Genomic DNA, 8,919 nt, shown 5'->3' on the forward strand with positions numbered 1-8,919 from the left:
TCAACCCGGGAATAGTCTGCGGGGCGTTGTGTTCGGTGGGAATCCCCCAGCGGGGCCGAGGTTAAAGAGGCTTCGCGAGTCCAAGAGCTCGGCCGGGGCCTCCACCAAATCCCTAGCTACGGAGAAGGAGAAAGCCCCGCCATCCCAGGTCGCGGGGTCGAACCTCCCTGTCGCCAGGACAGGACTCATGCACCCGCCACCCCAACGATCTCCACTGGCCGCCCAGGACGGGGTAATAGAGGTCGGGAATCTGGCCGCGGCAGCCCCGGACGTGCGTATCCCGGTCGACCCCCGGGCTCTGGAGAAGATGCCCGAAGCATTCCGGGGTACGGTGTATGAGTCGGCTAGCTACGCCGTCAGCCACTATTACAATATCAGGGAGAAGGAGCTCCGGGCCATCGAAACAACGAGCCCGGTCCGAGTTATAGAGTCTGCTATGGACATGACTTTAACGGTAAAGTGCCCCTTTCTTTTAAGGCTTTGACACTCCCCCGCCGCCTTTTTCCTTCCAGTTTGCTAATTTATCATTCTTTTCTTGCAGGGCATGGCTGCCGCCTATAGAGGCATCGTTAGGACCAAGGCCCAGCTCGAGGGTTTGGAAGCAGATCGCCAGACCGCCCTCCAGGAGTCTCAGGAGGCGAGAGACGCTCTGGCGGCCTCTAAAGCCGAGCTAGAGAAGATCCGCTCGGAGAACCAAGAGCTTAAACGCTCCCTGGCCGCATCCGAGCTAGAGAAGCTTCGCTCCGAGAACCTAGAGCTTAAAAACTCCCTGGCCGCATCGTGGACAGATCTTGAGGTGGCGAAGGCCGAAGTCCAGGCCTCCCAGGCCGCCCTGAAAGACGAGCGGGTCGTGTCGGAGCAGTCCTTACAGGACCTGTTCTATCACTGCTGGTCCCACAATCCGGACGCGGACTTCTCCTTCATGCCGCCAGACCTCTGGGCATTCTTGTTGCCGCGGCTTCAAGCCCGCCTGAAAAAGGAGGCTCCTCCATCGGAGACTGGAGAGGACTCTGCCGCGGCGGAACAGGGCGAGACCGCGACCTCCAAAGGGCCAGCTGATGGGGCTTAGGATGCTCCTCGTTTACGTACTTTGAACACTTTTTTATTGTAATTCTCTTTTTGTGTGGGGCGTTTCCGCCTCGAGACAATTTGCTCAACCAGTTTTATATATATATTTGTATGCATTTGGTCACAATTTATCTTTTTATTTTTATGACTTAGTTCAAGTTAACATTATTCGTGTCCCGGGCTCTCTAAAGAAGATCCGCGTTCAACAAATTTTAGTTAACTTTTAAGTTTTATGACTTGGTTAAGACCAGGAACTTATTTTGAAAAAACTCAGATCGCGTCAACTTTTATCCGTATCCCGGGCTCTTTGAAGAAGAACCACGGTCAACAAATTTTAGCTAACTTCTAAGTTTTCCGACCTGGTTAAGACCAGGAACTTATTTTGAAAAAACTCAGATCGCGTCAACTTTTATCCGTATCCCGGGCTCTTTTAAAGAAGAACCACGGTCAACAAAGTTTTGTTAACTTCTAAGTTTTATGACCCGGTTAAGACCAGGAACTTATTTTGAAAAAACTCAGATCGCGTCAACTTTTATCCGTATCCCGGGCTCTTTAAAGAAGAACCACGGTCAACAAATTTTAGCTAACTTCTAAGTTTTATGACCTGGTTAAGACCAGGAACTTATTTTGAAAAAACTCAGATCGCGTCAACTTTTATCCGTATCCCGGGCTCTTTAAAGAAGAACCACGGTCAACAAATTTTAGCTAACTTCTAAGTTTTATGACCTGGTTAAGACCAGGAACTTATTTTGAAAAAACTCAGATCGCGTCAACTTTTATCCGTATCCCGGGCTCTTTAAAGAAGAACCACAGTCAACAAATTTTAGCTAACTTCTAAGTTTTATGACCTGGTTAAGACCAGGATAGGACTTAGTTTGTGATGACTCTTATCCGTAGATAAAAATTAACACCTAAGTCGTTAAGGAGACCTGGATATATCCAGGTACCATATGCCCCCCAAGTAACTGGGAAAGGGCCTTTCGTTGTTACTTTAAAATTACACTTGCAAATAACGAGAAACATTTGATTTTTATTTATACATGGAAGGTGACCTTCTAGGTCTTACAAATGTTCATTGATAATATTTCTTTAGGTGGATTGCATTCCAAGTCCGCGGGACCGCCCCTCCACCAAGTCGAGCTAATTTATAAGTTCCCTCTTTGATGACTTCGATGACCTGGTATGGTCCTTCCCAGCTTGGTCCCAAAACCCCCTCTTTGGGATCTTTCCCGGCTAGGAAAACTCTCCTCAAGACCAGATCGCCAACGCTAAAGGCACGTCTTTTGACCTTAGCGTTGAAGTAGCGAGTGATTTTTTGTTGATAATGGGCGAGCTGGAGTTGTGAATCCTCTCGCCTTTCATCCATTAAGTCTAAGGAGTGGCAAAGGAGCTCGTGGTTCTTGTCTTGTTCGTAGGACCGGACCCTGTGCGACAGGACCTTCACCTCCACGGGGAGGACTGCTTCACTTCCAAAGGTTAGGGAGAAAGGAGTGTGACCCGTGGGAGTCCGATGTGAGGTCCTATAGGCCCATAGAACTTGGGGGAGCTGTTCTGGCCAGATCCCCTTTGCGTCATCTAGCCTCTTCTTGAGGCTTGCCTTCAGAGTTTTATTGACAGCCTCGACCTGGCCGTTCGCCTGGGGATAGGCCACGGACGAGAAGCTTTTCACAATTCCGTGCCTTTCGCAAAATTCGGTGAACAGGTCGCTGTCAAATTGAGTGCCATTGTCGGAGACGATCTTTTTGGGTAGGCCAAATCGACAAACGATGCTTTTAACCACGAAGTCTAGCACCTTTTTCGATGTTATTGTCGCCAACGGCTCTGCTTCGGCCCACTTGGTGAAGTAGTCAATGGCTACCACGGCGTAACGAACCCCGCCCTTTCCAGTGGGCAGGGCGCCTATTAGATCTATGCCCCAAATGGCGAAGGGCCAGGGAGACGAGATCATTTTTAGCTCGGTCGGGGGGGCTCGTGCAACCGCGGCGAACCGCTGACATTTGTCGCACTTTTTTACATATGAGATCGAGTCTTTGGACAGAGTCGGCCAGTAAAAACCCTGCCGAAGGATCTTCAAGGCCAGGCTTTGCCCCCCAGTGTGATCTCCGCAGAATCCGTCATGAACTTCTTGCAGGATGGCCTTCGCTTCACTTGGAAGAACGCACCGGAGGAGAGGTAATGAATGCCCACGTCGGTACAACACCCCCTCGACTAGCGTATATCTCAGAGCTTGATAAAGGACTCGTCGTACGTCGTTGCGCCCTTCGGGTAACTTGCCCTCGACGAGGTACTCAACAATGGGAGTCATCCAGGTCGGCCTGATGTCAATCATCCCAATATCTGCTCGATCTCCGTCTATGCTTGGTTTGTCCAAGAACTCAACTGGCACCAACCCCAGGGTTTCTGCCTCTCCCGAGGTGGCGAGCTTGGCGAGAGCATCTGCATTGGCGTTCTGCTCCCGAGGTATCTGTTCGATCGACCCTTGCCCAAACGTAGACAGTTCGGATTTTACCTTAGCCAAATAGGAGGCCATCTTGGGACCCCGCGCCTGATACTCGCCTAGGACCTGATTCACCACGAGCTGGGAGTCGCTGAAGCATTGGACGGAGCTTGCCTTTAGCTCGCCAGCTATCCTAAGTCCAGCTAACAAGGCCTCGTACTCTGCCTCGTTGTTGGACGCCTTGAACCCGAACCTCAGCGCCGAATGGAATCTATGCCCTTCTGGGGATATCAGAATGATTCCGGCCCCGGAGCCGTTCTCGTTAGATGAGCCATCAACGAAGATCCTCCACGATGAACCTGAGGAGGTGAGCTGATGTGAGTCTTCCGATGGGATCTCATGGAATCCCGCGCATTCTGCCACGAAGTCGGCCAAGGCTTGACTTTTTATGGTAGTTCGGGGAGTATAGAAAATCTCGAACTGACTGAGTTCGACCGCCCACTTTAGCAAGCGTCCCGAGGCTTCAGGCTTTTGCAAAACCTGCCTTAGAGGCTGATCGGTCATGACGTGTACAGAATGGGACTGGAAGTATGGCCTGAGTTTTCGCGAGGCCGTGATTAGGCAGAACGCCAGTTTTTCCATCAACGGGTACCTTGACTCAGCTCCGAGGAGTCTCTTGCTGATGTAATAAACCGGTTTCTGAGCCTGGTCCTCTTCTCGCACCAAAACGGCACTAGCTGCGTCCTCAGTGACGGCCATGTAGAGGAAAAGAGGTTCTCCTACCTTGGGCTTTGATAGCACATGTGGCTCAGCTAGGTGCGTTTTTAGGTCGAGGAATGCGCCTTCGCATTCTACTGTCCATTCGAACTTCTTGTTTCCGCGGAGCAGGTTGTAGAAGGGCAGGCACTTGTCGGTCGATTTGGAAATGAACCGGTTCAGTGCTGCCACCCTTCCTGTGAGGCCTTGGACATCTTTCCGCGACCTGGGGGATGGAAGCTCGAGCAGTGACCTGATCTTGTCGGGATTTGCCTCGATTCCTCGGGTATTGACTATGAAACCCAAGAATTTCCCCGATGCAACACCGAAAGTGCATTTCTGAGGATTGAGCCTCATGCCATATTCTCGCAGTATGTTAAAACATTCTTCCAGGTCGGCAACGTGGTTGCTGGCAGTCTTTGACTTGACAAGCATATCATCGACATACACTTCCATGTTTTTCCCGATCTGATCCGCGAACATTCTATTTACCAGCCTTTGGTAGGTAGCCCCGGCATTCTTAAGACCGAACGGCATGACCTTATAGCAATAGACATTAGTCGGGGTCATAAAGCTGGTATGATCCTGGTCTGCTGGATTCATCGCGATCTGATTGTAGCCCGAGTATGCGTCCATGAAGGACATGAGCTCGTGCCCCGCCGTGGCATCCACCAGTTGATCTATCCTCGGCAACGGAAAGCAATCCTTGGGGCAGGCTTTATTCAGGTCGGAAAAGTCGATACAGGTCCGCCATTTCCCATTGGGCTTTGGAATTAACACGGGATTGGCAACCCAAATGGGAAATCTGGCTTCGCGGATAAAGCCACATTTTTTGAGCCGGGCCACTTCTTCTTCAAGGGCTTCGGCTCGGGTTGTCCCTAAACGCCTCTGCTTTTGAGACTTTGCAGGGACGCTTTTGTCTAGGTGGAGTGTGTGCATGATTACGCTCGGACTGATCCCTATCATGTCCTCGTGCGACCATGCGAATACGTCCAGGTTCTTTTTCAGAAACGCAGTCAGTTCTGCCTTTCTTCTATCGCAGAGGTTCTTTCCGAGCTTAACCGTCCGTGACGGGTTTTGTTCATCGATGCCTACCTCCTCGAGATCTTCAATAGCTTGGAGCTCGGACCTGTCCTCGCCTACTCGGGGGTCAATGTCCTCGCTTAAGGCGAGCTTTTCGTCTTTGGAAACCCGAGGTTTTTCAATCTCAGGGGCCGCCTTGGGTCCTTGCGATTCCTCTTCATCCTGAATGGCCATCGTCACCTGCCCGGGTTTAGATTTTCCCTTCATGGAAATGCTGTAGCATTCCCTGGCAGCGAGCTGATCGCCCTTGATAGTGCAGACCCCTGTTGAAGTAGGGAACTTCATGGCGAGGTGCCGGACGGACGTGATAGCTTCGAAAGCAACGAGCGTAGGTCGGCCCAAAATTGCATTGTAGGCAGTGGAGCAGTCAATGACTACGAATTCGAGCAGTTTGGACACTGTTCGGGACTCGTCGCCTAGGGTGATTACCAGCTCAATCGTTCCTATCGCTGCTGACCCTTCTCCTAAAAACCATATAGCATCATCGAGGTTGCCTTCAGCTCGGAGACGGTCAGACCCATTTTTTCTAAGGTGGAACGGAATAGGAGATTCACCGAGCTCCCATTGTCCACTAACACCCTCCTTACTCTCCGGTTGGCGAGCTGGACTGCTACGACCAAGGGATCGTTATGAGGGAATTGGACATGGCCCGCGTCTTCCTCCGTGAAAGTCACTGGTTGTTTCTCTAATCTTTGTTGTTTTGATTGACGCTGTTCCGGGACGAACTCCCCTCCATTGTGGGCCTTCAACTCATTTATGTACCTCTTCTGGGCGCCTCTGCTCGTGCCAGCCATGTGTGGCCCTCCAGAGATGGTGGAAATCTCTCCCTCGACCACGGGGGGAGGGACGTCCTGATCTACTCGAGGTCCAGGTTGACTGGCTGGGATCTCCGGAGCGGGTCGACCTGTCGGGACCCTGTTTCGCAAGTATTGCGCCAACGGACCTGCTCGGATGATAGTCTTGATTTCATCTTTGAGGTGCCTGCAATCGTCGGTATTGTGCCCGACGTCGTTATGAAAACGGCAGAATTTGGAAGCGTCTCTCTTTCCCTTAGGGTGCTTTATTGGCTCCGGTCTTTTCCAGGGGACTCGCGTGGCGTTGGCCAGGAAAATATTCTCTCTGGTTTGGGTGAGCTCGGTATACGTTGTGAACACGGGCTTGAATTTATCCACGGACTTATTCTTCTTTTGACCGTGCTGGACGTTTTCACCATTCCCTTTTCTTTTGCCGCCACCGGGCTGGTTACTCTGCGTGACGTCGGGAGTCGCTACTACGATCTCTGTTCCCGTCCCAGCGGGCTTCTCGAGGACCTGGCTGGTCCTCGCGGCTGAAGCATCAGCTTCTTCCAAGTTTATCCATTCTTGGGCTCTGTTAAGGAATTCACTAACTGAGCTGACCCCCCTCCTTTGAATATCCTTCCACAGATCTCCGCCTACTAGGATCCCGGTCCTCATAGCCATGAGTTTGGAGCTGTCGTCGGCGTCTCTGGCTCGAGCAGCGACATTTGCAAATCTGCTCAAGTAGGCTTTTAGCGTTTCTCCAGGTTGCTGTCTCACGTTAGCTAGGGAGTCGGCCTGGACCCTGGCGGCCTGAGAGGCGCGGAATGCCCTCTTGAAGTCAGCCGAAAAGGTCTTCCAGGAGCTGATTGACTGCCTTTTACTTTGTTTGAACCACTGCCTGGCAGGTTCAGTTAGGGTGGAAGGAAAGATCAAGCAACGAAGCTCTGGCCCGATGTTATGAGCCATCATTAGGGTGTTGAACATCCCTAAGTGATCAGATGGGTCTCCATCCCCGTTGAACTTTGACAAGTGAGGCATACGAAAGCCAGAAGGGTATGCCGTTGCTGCTATGTTGGGGGCGAAGAGCTCCATCTCATCCCCTGAATCATATTCATCTTTTTCTTTCTCCGACAGGAGCTTCCTCATCAGCTCCTCCATTTGAGTTAAGCGCTCTAGGGTTTTGTCCTGAGATCCTGGGTTATTCCGGGGCTGTTCAACAGCTCCGGACCCGTTGTACATATTAGGCGGGTTATTGCCCCTCCTATCTGGAGATAGGTCATTTGGGGCATTCCCGCCATTACGTACTTCGGATCGGACCCCAACTGAGCGGGCCTGGCTACCATCCCTAACTCGATCCTCTCTGTGAGAGTTGAGGCGATCTCAAAGGTCGCCTCCATGGGAATTATGGTGACTTTGTGCTGAACTTAGTCGCTGTCGCAGATCTCCTCCCGAAAGATCACTCCGTGCACTACCGGTCCAGTGACTCCTGCTGGATAGGCTCGATGTGCGTCTTTGGCGGCTCCGACCTGATCCTTCCCCCGGCACCCTGCTGCGCCGGGAAGGCCCGGCCGATGGCGGGTCTCTCCTACTATTTCCGTAGGTCGGGATGTCTCGGACGGTCTGAGGAGACGGATATCTGATGGGAGAAGGAGGATGCCTGACCGGAGAGGCGATCCTAGTGCCATCCGGACGGACTAAATTTGGTGGGGGCCTCTCGGCCCTGCCAGCTTGATGGTTTCGCGCTGGGCGATCTGGACGAGGAACTGGACGTTCTTCGGGGACGGGCTGACGTCTCTGGATCCCCTCGGCCCTCCTTTGGGAATTTCCCCGATCTCTTCTGGGCGTCCTCGAGGAAGGCTGAGAGCTAGGGGTTAATGTCCTAACCGAACGGCTGTACTGCTGCTGTTCGGTCTGAGGCATTTCCCTGAAGTTCGCCTCTTGATGGTGTGATGAAGGGGTGGAGTTGGCTGCAGGGAGTCTACCCGAACGGCTATGCCTGGATCGATTACTCCGGCGAGACTTAGGAGCCTCGCCTTGCCTCTCTCCAACGTTACCGTTGGTTGTGAGAGGGGGTAGTCGACTCAGAATATCCTGGATTTGCTGACCAGCTGCTGCTAGCTGGCTCCTCAGCTGAGCATTCTCCATCTCCACCGCAGTATAATAACATGGATTCGAATTAGGCGGCCGGGGCGCCGAACTACCAGTGTCGCCTTGGCCGGCCGGCTGCTTTCCTGGCCTTTGCTGGACTTCAGGAACTTGCTCCTCGGGGAGGGCAACATGGCGGGCCTCCTGCCCATCATGCTGTTCTGTCTCGTTGCCATGTTTGGATCGAGTGGTCACCATAGTTGTATGTTTGTGGTAGTACTAATTGGACTTGCTCTCAATGAAAGCACCAAACTGTTGACGCGGTTCTTCGGCAACAGATAATTAAGAGAAGAAGAGAAAGAGATTAGTACTTAAAAGTAGAACCGTCGCAGATGTGAAATCTTTGTGGAAAGAACTAGGTGACCCTAAACACGTTTTTAAGTGGTTCGAAGGTTAAAATCCTTCTACTCCACTAGTCAATATTATTGATCTTTTCTGGGTAATTGGTTTACAAAATGTATAGTTCTTACAAGACTATTTTTTCCAACCTCTATCAACTCCCAGGGTCTCCATATTTATAGGAGAAGGCACCTGGAAATTGGTAGGGAGGTCATCCCGTGACCTTACCATTTGTCATATCAAGTCTGTGATATTCATGATTAATTCCTAAACCTGACACACAAGTGTGGTCTAATCAGTATGGAAGGAGAT

Source organism: Humulus lupulus, chromosome 8, assembly GCF_963169125.1.
Source record: "Humulus lupulus chromosome 8, drHumLupu1.1, whole genome shotgun sequence".
Lineage (NCBI taxonomy): Eukaryota > Viridiplantae > Streptophyta > Magnoliopsida > Rosales > Cannabaceae > Humulus > Humulus lupulus.